The sequence below is a fragment of the Pongo pygmaeus genome, chromosome 14 (assembly GCF_028885625.2).
Source record: "Pongo pygmaeus isolate AG05252 chromosome 14, NHGRI_mPonPyg2-v2.0_pri, whole genome shotgun sequence".
Taxonomy (NCBI): domain Eukaryota; kingdom Metazoa; phylum Chordata; class Mammalia; order Primates; family Hominidae; genus Pongo; species Pongo pygmaeus.
Window position 1 is genome coordinate 104,755,193 of NC_072387.2, and position 17,528 is coordinate 104,772,720.

At 35.8% G+C, this 17,528-nt stretch overlaps 1 long non-coding RNA gene across 1 annotated transcript in view; it reads left to right on the forward strand.

Annotated features, from left to right (window-relative positions):
- Window positions 1-17,528, forward strand: part of LOC129011761 (uncharacterized) — a 176,960-nt gene that overhangs the window by 134,442 nt on the left and 24,990 nt on the right. The window contains exon 3 of the long non-coding RNA XR_008493429.2: window positions 11,452-11,504. This is a non-coding gene — a long non-coding RNA (uncharacterized LOC129011761). The remainder of the gene's footprint in view (window positions 1-11,451; window positions 11,505-17,528) is intronic.

Here is a 17,528-nt window from a genome sequence, read left to right on the forward strand (position 1 = left end):
CACCAAAGTATGGTGGTGGAAAGCAGCTTGTCACTTTTCTAAGTTAGTATTGTCCTGGCGTTTCCTGGGCATTCTTTTAAAGTCCTGGAAATGTAAGGCAAATGGCCTTTTATCACTACGGCAATTTGGTCAAGAAAAATGTAAGCAAAATCTACATTTCCAAAAAGCAGTATCATGTATGTTTATTCATTTTTTTTTCTTCTTCCAACTGCCACGTTAATGTCAGGATGCTCCACAACGGTGACAGCTCATGAGACTTTTCAGATTATTTTGCTGTGAGTTTTTAAATATTTCACGTAAACCATAGACTGACTGTAATGTTCATTACAGTTTTCTCACCACATAGGTCCTTTGCCAAATAAAATACCGGGAAGGAAAGTCTGAGAGATTTTTATGCATAGATTCTTTTTATCATTCCTTAAAATGTATTTCCTCTGTTAGCAACAAAGGAACTTTAGCTCTAGAAAGCTTTGTCCTGTGTTATAACTTTCATATTACCCTTTCCACAGCCACTTTTCTTTGGCTGCATGGTGTATATCATTCATTGCAAGTTTACTTCATTCCCCTGGATTCATAGCTGATGCTCTGTGGACCATAAAATTTCAGCTGCAAAACCAGAACATCTCATTATTTCTGAAATATCAAGCTTGTATCTTCTTGATAAATAATTCCTACTAGTATAATGTATCAGACTAAAACATATTTTCTGAGGCCAGTGAGGTTAAAGCGGCAATCTCACCTTTTTTAATTTTTTCGCCCTGAAGACAGTGATTTCCATATATAGAGTGACCCCGGTTTGTGTTGAACATGGGGAATGAGGATGAAGCATGAAACGGCACATATTGCTGTCAGAGATTTGAAATGAGGCCTGCTAACCTGTAGGCAGCCTTCCAGACTAATCAGCCCCTCGCATTACCAATATATTCAGATAGCTGCACACCTTAGCTAGCAGTGGGCTGGGAAGTTTTCCCTTTCTTCCTGCTTCTTCTTCTCCTTTTTTTTTTTTTTTTAATCACAGTCATTGACAAACATTACATTTTAATGCAATTCCTCCTTCCCTCTCTTACTCCACTGGAAAAAAAAAGAAAGAAAAAAAGAGAGAGAAAGAAAAAGTTTCCATTGATATCATATCTCTGAGACACTAGTTTCATCTGGTTTTCCTGATGCCTGAAAAGTGGGTGCAACTGTTTGAATTTGCTTTTGAATATACATCAGTCAGCAGTGCTTAAACAGGTGATAACATTTTTACTCTTTCAGTAGACAACAGTCAACACTCTGGAATTCAGCCACTCGCTAAAATTGGCTGCCCAATTTTCTAGCACCAGGAGCTTTTTTTTTTTAAGGATATCGTGTCACCACTCTGAGTTTTGTTTTTTGTACATTACAAGGTAGCAACATTGGGAAGGGGAAGAGGTTTTAAAAAATGAATAATTTGTTTCTGCTTCCTGAAGTCCTCTCTTTCAGTGTCTGTTTCACAAACAAGGAAATCTGCCAAAATCATGCCAAAAAATTTCTCTGTTTCAGGCCTGCAAATGAACGGTAGAATCTATGTGTGTGTGTATATAGATATATATTGATATGTATTAATTTAACATATGTACATATTATATATAATATATATCTAACATATGTATACATATATATCAGCATATATAGTATATATGTCTGACATATGTACGTACATACGCACACATACATACACACATACATGTAAGTACAATTCAGGTGACTTAATATAAGTCATTTCCAGGTCAATTATCCCACTATCTGATGGTGCTGCCTTCTTTTAGCTGTTACCGATGTCAAGAAGCACCATGGTGATTGTCTGCCTTGGAGGGAATTTGTTTTCTATGCTGACACTGTAAACAGTTACAACAGCAATTCCAACCTGTAGGCCTTGGGCCCTTGGTGGGCCACGAGTTATTTCAAGCGGTCTTTCCATCCATATGTAGAGTAAGCCTTCTCAGGAGGCAGAATGAGAAATATTCATGTATATAAGGCCATTTTTAAAAAACATACAAGTACTATTATGATGATTAAAATTCTAAAATTTATTTAATAGCATTATTGAATTTATGGTATTTTTGTCATTATATATTTTCTCCACTGAAAGTACAATGATCTTTTGATTAGTGGGTGTAATGTTTTAACCTTGAAGAAAAGACCTCATACACAAAAGATCAGAAACCACCGAGCCGAGGAAGACAGGAAATTAAGATAGATCCAAAGTGATGAAGATGCTGTATGTGGGAAGGAGGGGGCTGGAGCCACAGGGTACCTAGAAAGAGCTGCCAAATGTTACTTTGGCTTTTTACTCCTGGGGTCTCCCAGGAGTGAAGACCCTATGACATGGATCCCTTAATAGACCATAGCATCACGTGGCCAAATTATCCAGTAAGTAGCCCCTTCTTAGGATCCAGACAGTTAGGTTTTCTTTTTTCTTTTAAACCACTTTACTGATTGTTACACAAACAGCTGTGCATATTCAATGTATACAACCTGAGTTGGAGATGAGGACACACCCATTAAACCATCACTTCAATATATGCCATAAATATATCCATCACCTCCAAAAAGTTCCCCCAGCCCTCTTTATTTGTGATTATTATTTTGTGTGTGTGATAAGAACACTTAACATAAGATTTACTCTCTTAGCAAATTTTAAAGTATGTAATACAGCATTGTCTACTCTAGTCACTGTGTCACTCAGTAGATCTCTAGCACTTACTCATTTGCATAACAGAAAATTTGTACACTTGGACCAGCACCTCTCCTTCTCCCTTCCCCCAGCCACAGCAACCAACCATTCTACTCTCTGCTACTATGAGTTCAAATGTTCTGAATTCCCCATATGTATATTATAATGTAGTATTTGTCCTTCTGTGTCTGGCTTATTTCACTCAACATAATGTCCTCTAAATTTATCCATGTTGTCACGAATGGCAGGATTTTCCTCTTTTCAAAGGCTGGATAATATTCCATTATACTTATGTGCCACATTTTCTTTATCCATTCGTCTATCGAAGGACATTTAAATTGTTTCTGTATCTTGGCTACTGTGAGTAATGCACAGTGGACATAGGAGTGCAGACATTTCTTCAAGATCTTGACATCAATTCTCTTGGACATATACACACAAGTGGGATTGCTGGATCATATGGTAGTTCTTTTCAATTTTTTTGAGAAACTTCCATAGTAGGCATACTTTTTGACTAACTTTATCACTATACTCTTTAACGGAAAATACACCAGCTTGTTGAAGAGAATTTAGATTAGTACTTTTCAAGCTTAGATATGTAGAGACCTCTTCTAAAAGGAAAACCATATCATTAAAGTTTGATATATAACCTTGTTTATTAATGTTACTTAAAATACGCAAACATAAAACTAGGTATAACTTCTTAATGCCTATGATCTTGTTATAAATCAAGTATAATACAAAATAATGAAATTTCAATTAGCAACATTAAAGTGTGATATTATTTTGCTGAAACGCCATTGCAAACTTGTAATATGAAAATATGCTGATTGCCGGCCAGGCGTGGTGGCTCAAGTTCCAGCACTTTGAGAGGCCGAGACAGGTGGATCACCTGAGGTCGGGAGTTTGAGACCAACCTGGCCAACATGGCAAAACCCCGTCTCTACTAAAAATACAAAAATTAGCCAGCCATGGTGGTAGGCATCTGTATTCCCAGATACTTGGGAGGCTGAGGCAGGAGAATCACATGAACCCGGGAGGCAGAGGCTGCAGTGAGCCAAGATCATGCCATTGCACTCCAGCCTGGGCAACAGAGAGAGACTCTGTCTCAAAAAAAAAAAAGAGAAAAAGAAAAAGAAAGAAAGAAAGAAAGAAAATATGCTGATATGCTGATTGCCACAATACAGATTTTTTGGTTTTAAGTTTGGCCTATAATGTCTACCACGCCCTATGTGATAATCCAATTCTTCCACCATTTTTCTCTTTTTAAACTATTTTAATTTTATAGTACATTTGATTACCATCAAAATAAAAACTCAAAGCTACAATATTGTTATAGAGTTCTCCCAGACCTGAAAGAATATACCTTCAAGCATCCAAGGACCCCAGATGGAGAAACACTGCTTTAGAGCTTTAGATACAGAACATCTGATGCCAATGAAGGAAATTTTAGAAGCAGCATCCTGAGTAAATGTCTTAGGCAGAATGGAGTCCAAATAGCAACATTCTTGTTAATTCACTGTTAGAAATGCAGTGACAGGGACATAGTTCAGCAAACATGTACAAGTAAGTAAGTAAAAGCAAACCAGTCTTTAAAGAAGACAAGGAGACCTCTATTCGTGGATTTGAGATAATTTGATGAAACAGTTTTCTAAATACTAACTTTTCCTATTTACCAGAAATCTTGCTCAGTCTATTTTGCGTTTTTTTATTTTAAAATCAGAGATACAAATTTCATGACAGAGAATCTTATAGTTGCCTTCTTTTATACCTATGAACAATTTCCTTTCTAAATTGTGAAAAGCTTGTTGCAAAGCATCTGTCCTTGGTTCAACCCACCTAACATCATGCTCTGTAACATGCGTGATTCTCTGCCAGTGTGTTACACAGTCACCAGCTCGCCTGCTGGCAGCTGCACCAGTTTATTTACAAAACTCACGGTGATTTGGGCTTGAATGAGACCTACAAATTGCCAAGGATGTCTATGCTCACTGTTTCACATTTTCAGAGAATCGCTAGCCAAATCCTGCTACCTGTATTGCCCCGTATTCATGTACACGGATTTTTACTTACTGACAGCCTTTCATTTTATTTGCTTTTCACCTGGAAAATTTTTATTGGATGCTTTCAGTAACAACCTCTAATTCAGGTGCACAAGTCCTCAAGGAATTTGCATCTTTTCTGCTTTAAAAGTTTTTAATTTTTTTCCTCCCTTGAAGTTTTATACAGTATTTTTCTAATATTAATTCCACAAGGAGGAAGCTCTGTTAGGGATCCACAATTGCACCCATAAAAGATGTATTTTTTTTTCTCATTTGGAGTTGCAATTTAAAAGCATGCTCATATTGGTATTTTATTCCAACAAGTTTAGTCACTCTATTATCTAGAAGGTATTATGAAAATGTGAGTGAACTACCACAGAACATGTATTTAAGATATATGGGTGAACTTGGTGAAACTGTGCTCTTATAATTGTTCCTACAGTATGTTTAGCTTTTCCATATATGTCATTTTTGATTTTTTTTTTTTTGAGACAGAGTCTCTCTCTGTTGCCCAGGCTGGAGTGCAGTGGCTTGATCTCAGTTCACTGCAACCTCTGCCTCCCAGGTTCAGGCAATTCTCGTACCTCAGCCTCCCAAGTAGCTGGAATTACAGGCGTGCACCACCACACCTAGCTAATTTCTGTATTTTTAGTAGAGATGGGGTTTCACCATGTTGGCCAGGCTGGTCTCGAACTCCTGGCCTCAAGTGATCCACCCGCCTCCACCTCCTAAAGTGCTGGGATTACCAGCATGAGCCACTGCACCCAGTCTTGTCATTTCTAACTCTAACCTCCCAGAAATATTTTTGTATAATAAAATCCCAGAAATATTTTTGTAAACATTTTAAAGAAGAGAAAGCAGGCTTGGAGAGATACATTTGTTCAACTTATGATATTTCATAAGTTGCTGAGCCAGAACTCAAACTAAATCCAGATTTTAAGTGCTCCCACTACACCTCATTGTCTCAGTCTGTTCAGACTGCTATAACAAAATACCTTAGACTGGATAACTTATAAATAACAAAATTACTCTTCACAGTTCTGGAGACTGAGAAGTCCAAGATCAAGGCACCCGCAGATGCAACATGTAGTAAGTGCACGGGCTCTGCTTAATAGATGGCTTCTTGTTGCTGTGTTTTCACATAGTGGAAGTGGGAAGGCAACTCCCTTCAACCTCTTTTATTAGGACACTAATCCCATTCACAGGAGTGGAGTCCTCGTGACTTAATCACTTCCCAAAAGGCCCCACCTTTTAATATTATCATATTGGGTACTAGGTTCCAACATATGAATTTGTGGGAGATATCAACATTCAGACCATAGCACTAATGGATTATGAGCAGTTAGCCCAGTGGATTCCAATGTTCTGAACAAACACGCAGAGAAAAGTCTCAAATAGAAGAGCACCTTCCTCCTAGGCTCTGAGGTACATTTCTGAAGCTGGACCAGAAGCATGATTAAGAGTCAGCTTGTTTAGTGGCAAAGCTAACCCTGAGCAGATAATGCATCACACCTGGCCTATGGCTATGCAGACCCTCCTTTGTCTATGTTAAGAGTCTAGATTACGGCCGGGCATGGTGGCTCATACCTGTAATCCCAGCATTTTGGGAGGCCAAGGTGGGCTGATCACGAGGTCAAGAGATCGAGACCATCCTGGCCAAGATAGTGAAACCCCGTCTCTACTAAAAAATACAAAAATGGGGAGGGGGGAGGGATAGCATTGGGAGATATACCTAATGCTAGATGATGAGTTAGTGGTTGCAGTGCACCAGCATGGCACATGTATATATATGTAACTAACCTGCACATTGCGCACATGTACCATAAAACCTAATGTATAACAATAATAATAAAAAAAGAAAAAAAAATACAAAAATTAGCTGGGCATGGTGGTACATGCCTGTAGTCCCAGCTACTTAGGAGGCTGAGGCAGGAGAATCGCTTGAACCTGGGAGGCGGAGGTTGCAGTGAGCCGAGATCGCACCAAAGCACTCCAGCCTGGTGACAGAGCAAGACTTCGTCTCAAAACCAAAAAAAAGTCTTGGTTACAACTATTGTATAAACCAGGGATCAGCATGCTAAGGCCCGTAGACCAAATCAGGCTCACCACCTGCTTTTATAAATAATATTTCATTGGAACACAGTCATGCTCATTTTTTTAAAGCATATTGTCTGTGGCAACTTCCACACTACAGAAAATCAGAGTTGAGTAGTTATGACAACGATCATATGGCTCACAAAGCCCAAAATACTGTCTTTTACAAAAAATGTTTGCTGCCCATTGGTATAGACTAATACATTTTAAAATCAGTATAACAATTAGCTAAGAAAATACAATTCAATTTTGCATGGTTTTTCTTAAAACTCTGATAAGCAGCATTATAGGACAAATCCATACATATTTACTTGGTACTGGGCTTCCATAAGAATAGGGACAGTTGAAATTCCATGGATATTTGAGCGCATTGATGCTTCATAACCTTTGGAATATAAAGTTCTTCTGTCTTTGCACCATGACATTGTAGGAATTCCTCCTTATTTCTAATTGGCTAAAACAAAAACGAAACATAAACTTGAGCATGCAAACAGCACTACAATAGATCATAGTGCATTTCTGTAGTATCCTGTGTCTTAGTCAGTCTGGGCTGCTATAACAAGGCACACAGACTGGGTAGCTTATAGACAACAACCATTCATTGTTCATAGTTCTGGAGGCTGGAAGTCAAAGATCAGGGTGCCAGCATGGGGGGTTTCTGTTGAGGGTCCTCTTCCAGGTTGAGGGCTGCTGGTTTCTCATGGTATCTTCACATGGCAGAAAGAGGTCAAGAGAGCTCTCTGGGGTCGCTTTTATAAGGGCACTAACAATCTCATTCATGAGGGCTCCACCCTCATGACATAATCACCTCTCAAAGCCCACCTCCTAACCCCATCCCTTTGGGGGTTAGGATTTCAACATATGAATTGTGGAGGGATGCAGACATTCAGTTCATAACATCTTGTGGCCTCCATCTTTTTCCACTTGTCAGGAAATGCTTCTCAGAATGTATTACTCTCCCATCATTGAAATGGACTGTTGCACACATGGATTAGTATAACATGGAACAGTATAACAGGGAGCATGCATACATTTCTCTGATGCCTTAGGAGACCTTCTTATAAGGAATGCACATTAAATTTAGCATCAGGACCAATTTTCTTACTACCTATATCACTTCTTAAGGGAAAGGGGCAGACAGAAGCCATAGAGGTTCCCTCACTTTGCTCTCCCCTCCACTAGTCCGCCACATACCCTATCTATAGCTATCAAAGGTTTTGGAAAGAGGCAGAACAAGTGAATTGTATGATGCCGGGGTATCAGGCAGGCTTTGGTGGTGGGGTAGATGCATGGAAGGCATGTTTTGCAGTAACTCTAAGGATGATGGTGTGTGCTTATCTTTAAATCTTCTTTGAGGCAAGTCTTTGTCTTCTTATCATAATCATATTTTTCCGATACCAGAATCAAGGTACACTGTGTGGGAAAGGAGGCTTTGTGATTGTGAATTTATATGATTTGCTTGTGTAAAAAGGGATAAACATCAAGAATGGCCTCACATTCCAACAATGAAGGTTGATGTGCTGCTTGCCTTATGACAGTAAAGAAACCCATATCCCATCAGCATTTTTGCTTAGTAGGTTTTATTATTGCTCCAAAGCATAATGAGAAGACTGAATAAACCAGCCTTCACTGTGCTCTCCCAAGGTGGTTTTGGACTTTCAATAAGCTTTCCCCATGAGAGTGTGAAAGATTACTTGCAACATTAAAATTTTTCTTCCATGCCGCCAAGATATATAGCTAATTAGTGAAGTAGCCTTCTGTAATTCATCTTCTCCATCTTTTTGCACCTTTAAAGGGAGCGTAAGTAAGATTATCAAAATGTCCTTAGATGCAATAAGGAGACTGCACAACATCTGGATACTCTTCTCTAGTGGTTAACACCATGCTCACTCTTTGGTGACACTCATTCTGGCCCCAAGTGTTCTCTGCCCAACCCTGAAGAAAATGAAACCCAGTGCTTTTTGTTAAACTGAGTGGCAAGTTCCAGCTATTGGCCAGCACCGTTGCCCTGCTTTTCTCCAAGGGAGTACTTTAGCCCTAGGCAATCCCTGGCCTAACTTTGACTCTGGTCCTCACAAGAGGAGGTGGTCGCCGAGAGAGACATGGCATATGCCCATTGTATAACACAAGACTCAAACAGCATGGTCCTTCAGTCTCACTTGCACCTATCCTAACCTTGTTAACATACCCCATCTATTTCCTCTTGCTTCTTGCTATATGTTTTAAGAAGTGTACTTTGAATGTCTTAATTTGGTTTTCAAGCCTGTTCAGTGCATGGCCTCTGGGGTCATTCACCCACTAGAGTACTGGAAGACTATCATTGCATCAAGGTAATTTCCAACACAATGATAGCGCTCTTCCTTTCAGCTGATTACGTCAGCCATATTTGCTTTTATTTCAAAATGCTAAGGAATGTTTACTCAGTTGATCTGACTTATCCATTAAATATCAAATTCACTTAAAAATTAAGTACTAGAAATATAAATACCAAAAAATGCCAAAAAAGTTAAAGATAACAAATACCAAATACCACCTAAAATGAACAAATGTTAATAATTTTTCATCTTTGTGGCAGATTTTTAAATTTTATTTCTTGTCTTATCAAAAAACAATGTCCTGAGAAAGGGTGTTGGGAGATCAATGATTTTGAGTGTTTGCATTAATTCTTTCAACAAATATTCACTGAGTTACTATAATATAAGGAATATCCTGATCTAAATGGTGCAATTAGTCATTCATTCTGAGCAAATTACACCCCAGTAAATTTCAAATAACTGAAATCACACATAATATGTTCTCTGACAACAGAAAAATAAAGCTAAAACTCACAAGAAGTTAAATACAAGATCCTGAGATATTTGGAAATTAAGAAGTAGACTTCAACTGGATATTCAGGCTTTCTTTTCAGTAAATTGCCTGATCATATTGTTGACCTGGTTTTAAAAATTGAGTTTATTATCAATGTGCATGAGTTCTTTATATATGCAGAATACTAATTATTTGCTTTATACATATTTCGAAAATCATTTATCTCTTTTTCTGGCTTTTCTTTTAACTTTTTTCTTTTGTGATTCAGAAGGTTCTAACTTTTATATAGTCAATTTTGCCATTTTTTCACGTGATTTCTGGGTTTTTAAAACTATCTTATTTAATAAATCTTTCTCTTCCCTGAGGTCATAAAATTATTTCCCTATAATTTAATATTTAATATTTTTTCACAATTAGGCCATGATGTATCTAGGTTCATAATGTAAGGTATGAATTAGGAATGAACTTTTATATTTTTTACATGGAAAACCAATTGTCTCAGCACCTTTGAATTGTAAATTCCTACATTTATTTCTCTCTGTTTGTGAATTCTCCATCCTTTCCACTGATTCATTTGTCTATCTCTACACTAATACTATACCCTCTTAATTTCTATGGCTTTATAATAAGACCTAATAACTAGTAGCATAAGTCTGGTTCTGCATCAGAATTACCTTGCACTCTTGGGCATCCATTCACTTATTTCACAAATATTTATTGAGCAATTAGTATATGTCATGCACTTCTTTTCATGTGCTTGGAGGTAAATCAGTGAATAAAAGAGTTACTAATCCCTGTGCTCATAACGTCTTATATATTTACCTGTGAATATAGGAATTATTCTGTCAACTTTCACAAAAATCCTATTAGGATTGTGAAAGAAATTACATTTAATTAAAACACTATTTTGAGAAGAATCACTATCTTTATGCTGTTGAGACTTTTCATCTGAATGTTGAATCTCTTTATTTATTCAGCTATTTTTTTGTGCCCTTCGATTACATTTTGTGATTTTCTCCATAAAATTTCTTACATCTTATTAAATTATCTCTGGGTATTCAGTAGTTTAGTTATTATTGAGAATGGCCTATTTTTTTCAATTACGTTTTATAATTGGTTATTGCTGCTCTACAGAAACATTTACTTTTTGTATGATGACTGTATCTAGCAATTTTTTAAATTCTAACTAATTCTACTCATTTTTTTTCTGAAGATTTCCTTAAATTTTCTATAAGGATAGCCATACAATATGCAAATATAGACGATTTTTGTCTCTTCCTTTCCAATCTTTACACCTTTTATTTATTTTTCTTTCCTTTTCTTTTGGCATTGACTGGATCTCTAAAACAATGATAAAAGTCGCGCACATAGTGGGACAATATTGCCAAATTCCTGACTTTAATGGGACCACTCCTCAACTTTATAATTAAGATGTTTGGTCTATGTTTTGGAAAATACCATTTCACATAAAGGAGGTTTCTTTCTTTTCCTACTTTGCCAAAATTTCATATTTCATAAATATTAAATTATATCATGTTCTTTATATATGTATAGACATCATTATGATTCTAATACATTTATGTATAAGTTACATTGCTAGATTTTCTTAGGTTGAACCAATTTTACGTTTTTGAAATGAATTCTACTTGATCATAATGAATGGCCGTTTGTTGCATTTGGTTTGTTTATATTTTATATGAATTTTTATATTGGTTATAACTTATTTAGAAACATCGAATGTTTACCTATAAGCAAAGTAGGTAAGTAGTTTTTAAAACTATACTATCCTTTGTCTGGTTTGGTATCTAGGTTATAACCATTTCATAAATTGCTGCTCTTTTTCTGTTTTCTCAGATTTTAAGGTAAAGAATATTTTTATCTAAAATATTGGTTCTTTTCTTCTATCAAGTTTTCTTGTCCAGGTGCCTTTTACAGGAGAGTATTCTTTTTAACCACAGATTAATTTCTTTTTAAAAATTGCTGTTGGTTTATACAGTTTTTCTATGCTTTTAGTCAATTTTTTTCTAGAATATTTTCCATCTCCGCTAAGTGTTCAATTTTAGTGGCATGAAGCAACTTACAATATTCTCTTATAATTTTTAAAATCCCTACTCACTGTAGTTATGGACCATTTCTTTGTTCCTAGAATAATTTGTTTGTTTATGCCTGTCTTTTCTTTTCTCTTTTTTTCTTTTTGTCTCAATTAAGTTGGCCAATGGTTTGTTTTTATTTTGCAGATCTTCCAAACAAAACATATTTTCTTTTGATAGCATCTATGCTTTTATTTTCCATTTAATCAATTTCTCCACGTATCCTTATTATTTGTTTCCTTTTTTGAGGGAGTTACTCTTTTCTGTATTCTTGAGCTGAATTTTTACTTGTTTTTTTAGCCAATAATAATAATCATTAACATTTATGAAGTGTTCACAATGTATACTGTGCCAGAAATTTTTACTTGCTTTTTTTTTCCAACTTTTATTTTAGAATTAGGAGATACACATACTGGTTTGTTACAAAGGTATATGGCATGGTGCTGAGGTTGGAAGTACGAATTAATCTGCCACCCAGATGGTGAACATGCCTGCTTATTTTTAATGTCATGTTTTTTAGTTAAGATTATAAATTTTCCTCTAAGTACCAATTTCGCTGTATCCCACAAATTTTGAAACATAGTAATTTTTATTGTCACTTAGTTCTATATATTTTCTTATTTAAACTGTAATTTTCTCTTTAGCCATAAATTATTTAATAATTTGTTTTTAGTTTTTAAACACACAGGTTTTAATTTTACAGTATTTTATTGTTTTCCATTTTAATTCTTTGTGGTCAGGGAAAATAAGCTTTAAGATGATAATTTTAAAAAATTTACTGATACTTCCTTTGTGATCTAGTGCTTAGTCAACTTTCCTAAATGTTACATGTACGTTTGCAAAAAAAAAAAAAGTAAATTATCTAATAACCTCAAGTTGTTTTTTGATTACACTGTTGATTATGGGGTTCAAATCTTATTTATGTTTCTAATTTGTTATCCATGTGATCCATACATAATGTATAGATATTATAGATTTATGTACTTACGGATTTGTTTGTTTTCCTTATGTTTTTCAGTTTCACAGTTTATAATAGTTATATCAGCAAGTTTTTCATTCTATCTTTGTTTATTATTATATCACTATTAATGCTCCTATCTTAAACTGTGTTTTATCTGATAGTAATATTGCTACAGAAGCTTTCTTTTTGAATTTTTATTTATTTTTAGCCTTTTGATATTTTGTTGTTATTTTAGATGTGTCTCTTATAAGCGGCATGCATCTGGATTGCAATTTTATATCAATTCTGTACATTCTCTATAAATGATTATATTTGTTGTATTTACCTTTCTTTGTGCTTTTTATGTAACTGAACTTTTAATTCTTTCTAAAAAACTTTTACTTTTAGAATAGTTTTAGACTTGCAGAAATATTACAAAGAAAACACAAAGAGTTCACATATACCTCCACACCCAGCTTCCCCTATGATTAACATCTGACATTAGTATGGGATATTTGTCACAACTAATGAGCCAATATTGGTACATTTTATTAACTAAAGTCCATACTTTACTCAGATTGCCTCAGTTTTTACCTAATTTTTTTTGTTGTTGCTATAGGATCCCACTGAGGATACCGTAGTACATTTAGTTCTTCTGTGTTCTTAGGTTCCTCTTGGCTGTGACAATTTCTCAGACTTTCCTTGTTTTTGATGATCTTGACAGTTTTGAGAAGTATTAGGTAGTTTGTAGAGTGTCCCTCAACTGGGATTTGTCTGATGTTTTTTGCACAGGTAGTCTGGGGTTATATGTTTTGAGGGAGGAAGACAACCCAGGTAAAGTGCCATTTTTATCACATCATATCAAGGTACATACTATCAATATGATTTAGCACTGTGAATGTTGACCTTGGTCACTGTGGAGGATTGGTTTCTCCATGGTGATCAAAGGATACCAAAATCCATGGATGCTTAGTCCCTGATATAAAATGGCGTAGTATTCGCAAATAATCTATGCACATCCTCCCGTATACTTTAAATAATCTCTAGATTATCCATAATACCCAACACAATGGCTACACATCAATTCATTTATGTGAACTGAATGGAGAACTTGATGTGTGGCAAATTCAACACACATTTTGGTTTGGGGAACTCTGTGGAATTGCTTTTTCTGAATATTTTAAATCTGCAATTCATTCAATCCATGAATACAAAGGGCCAACTGTATGCCATTTCACATGTAGTGTAACTTAACTTATTCCCAATTCCTCTCTCCTACCTAATATGACACTGCCATCTTTCTTTCACCTAATCATATGTATTATCCCTCAACACATTATTACTATTATTACTTTAAACAAATAGTTATCTTTTAGATCAATTAAGAATGAAAATTTTATTTTACCTTTATTTATTCCTTCTGCTATACTATAGTCTTCATTGCTTGATGTAGATCTGAATTTCTGATATATGTCGTTTTTCCTGAAGAACTTCTTTTAACATTTCTTACAGGGCAGATCTGCTGCTGATGAACTCCCCATTTTTTGTTGACCTGTGAAAGTTTGTATTTCTCTTTTGTTTTTGAAGGATTATATTTCTGGTTATAGAATCCTAGGTTGGTGACAGTTTTTTTCCAGTTTTTTATGGCTTTAAGTACAGTTATATGCTGGTTACTCCACAATTTGTATCTCCATCCTGGCCTCTTTTCTGAATTCCAGATTTGTTTATCAAACTACCATCTTGGGCATCTCCTCTGGAATGCTTAATAGGTATCTCAAATTGAAAACTGAGGCCAGACACAGCCGCTCATGCCTGTAATCCCAGCACTTTGGGAGGCCAAGGCGGGAGGATTGCTTGAGGCCGGGAGTTGGAGACCACCCTGGGCAATATAAAGACCTCATATCTACCAAAAAGTTTAAAAGTTAGCCAAGCATGGTGGCTTTTGTCTATGGTCATAGCTAATTAAGAGGCTGAAGTGGAAGAATCCTTGAGCCCAGGAGTTCAAAGTTACAGTGAGCTGTGTCGGCCTGTGTGACAGAGCTAGATCCTGTCTCAAAAATATAAGTAAATTAATAAATGAAATAGAAAACTGTGCTCCTGATATTCCTCCACAAACCTGAGTCTCCCACATGCTTTCCAACTCAGTAAATAGCTACGCTAATTTTCTAGTTACACAGGTAAAAGATGTAAGTTACTCTTGTCTCTTTTTATTTCACATCTCACTTTAAACTCATCAACAATTCCTGTCATCTCTATCTTGAATGAATATCAAAATCCAAAATATTGTCAGGACTTCCACTGCTACCAATCTGGCACGAGCTGCCATTGTTTTTTACTTGGACTGTGGCAACAGACTTCTAGCTGATCTCCCTGCTTCTACCCTTATCCCCCTTTCATCTATTCCCAACACAACAATGATCCTGATAAAACAGAAGCCATGTCATATCACTATTTTGCTAAAACCCTCCAATGGCTTACCATCTCTCGCAGAGTAAAAACCAAAGTTCTTACAATAGCACACAAGGCTTTACACTATCTGGCCCTCATCTCAATCTCTCCTTCCTCCTACCATTTCAGTCGTGTTGTTTTCCTTGCTATTCCTCAAAAGCATCAGACAAGCTCCTGCCTTATGGCATTTGCGTTGGCTGTTTCCTATAACTGGATCATTCTTTCCTCAAGGGATTTACATGGCTTGTTCTTTCCCTGTCTTAATTCAAATATCATGTTATTAAGAGCATTCCTGACCATCCTATTTAAAATTTTAATCATAGACACACTTAAAACTCTATCCCTATTTTGTGCCTTGCTTTTGTCATTAGGGCTTGCCACCATCTAATATCTATATATCTTCCTTCTTTATCTGTTTTTTTTTCTTCTCTTTTTTTTTGACAGAATCTCACTCTGTCATCCAGACTGGAGTGCAGTGGTACAATCACGGCTTACCACAGCCTCTACCTCCCAGGTTCAAGCAATCCTCCTACCTCATTCCCCGAGTAGCTAGGACTACAGGTGCACACCACCATGCCCAGCTAATTTTTTAATTTCTGTGTAGAGACAGGGTCTCACACTCTTGGGCTCAAGCAGTCCTCCTGCCTCAGTCTCCCAAAGTGCTGTGAGTATAAGCATGGGCCACCAATTTATCTTGTTTATCTTGCTTATTGGCTGTTAGTCTCTCACAAGAATGAAATCTCTCTGATGGCAAAGGATGTTTACTCTTTTTTACATTATTTTATTCCCACTGCCTAGAACAATGCCTAACATATAATAAACATATATTATTTATAATATTTATTTATTATAATTAATGAGTTAATAAATGAATACTATATTTTTCATTTTCAGGATTTATAGTTAGTTCTTTTGCATGTCCATCTTTTTTGTTCATATTTGCTCATTTTGGTTCATAATTTATTCTTTTACTGTTGGTGTTATTCTTTTCTTCTCTGTTCTGAAAATATTAACCCTCTTTGTTATTATGTCATTTTAGGATTACTCTATTACTTTCATTTCATTGGGGGTAAATTTATCTACCAAATGTTGAACATGTTGAATTTTAAGAGTGTGTGTATGTGTGTGAATATTTTCCTTGTGTGTTTTGGAATGCAGTTTTCAGCCTGGTTTTAAGTAAAGTTCTCTGACTGTCTGTCTATCTGTCTGTCTGTCTCTCCCTCTTCCAAAGAAATACAAATGGTTATAAATGAAAACAAAACAAACATTTAAAAAGAATCAAATAGAAATTTTAAAAAGAAAAATGTAGTCTTCTGTATTACTGATTCAATTTTGGAGCTGAATAGGTAGAAAAAATTCTAGGTTGTACACTTTGAAGGCATGGTTAGGAAAAATAGAAGCAAGAACTGAATAAATCACCAAATAATAAGATATGCAGAGCCAAGGAAATGAAGAATATGAAAGAGGAGTTAAAGGATGAGGAGAGTAGATTTAAAGCTCCAGTATATGTTGAACCAGCCTTGCATCCAAGGAATAAAGCCTACTTGATCATGGTGTATTAACTTTTTGATGTGCTGCTACATTCAGTCAGCTAGCATTTTATTGAGGATTTTGTGTCTATGTTCATGAGGGATATTGGCCTGAAGTTTTATTTTTTCATTGTGTCTTGCCAGATTTTGGTACCAGGCTGATGCTGACTTCATAGAATGAGCTATGGAGGAGGCTCTCCTCCTTGATTTTTCAGGATAGTTTCAGTAGGATTAGTACCACTTCTTCGTACATCTGGTAGAATTTGGCTGTGAATCTACTTGGTCCAGGGCTTTCTTCGGTTGGTAGTTTTCTTTATTACTGATTCAATTTTGGAGCTTGTTACTGGTCTGTTCAAGTTTTCATTTTCTTCCTTGATCAATCCTGGGAGGTTGTGTGTTTCCAAATATTTATCTATTTCCTCTAGATTTTATAAATTGTGTGCCTAGAGTTGTTCATAACAGTTTCTGAGGATCGTTTGTATTTCTGTGGGATGGGTTGTAATGACTTCTTAGTCATTTCTAATTGTATTTATTTGGATCTTCTCTCTCTCTCTTTTGATTAATCTAGTTAGCAGTCTATCAATCTTGTTTATTCTTTTGAATAGCCAACTCTTGGCTTCATTGATCTTTGGTGTGGATTTATGCATCTCAACTTTATTCAGTTCTTCTATAATTTTTGTTATTTTTTTTCTGCTGCTAGCTTTGGTGTTGGTTTATTCTTTTTTCTTATTCCTCTAAGTTCAAAGTTAGACTGTTAATTTGAGATCTTTATAACTTCTTGGTTGAGGCTGTTTAGCACTATAAACTTTCCTCTTACCACTGCTTTAGCTACATCCCAGAGATTGTGGTAAGTTGTGTCCCTGTTTTAATTCATTTCCA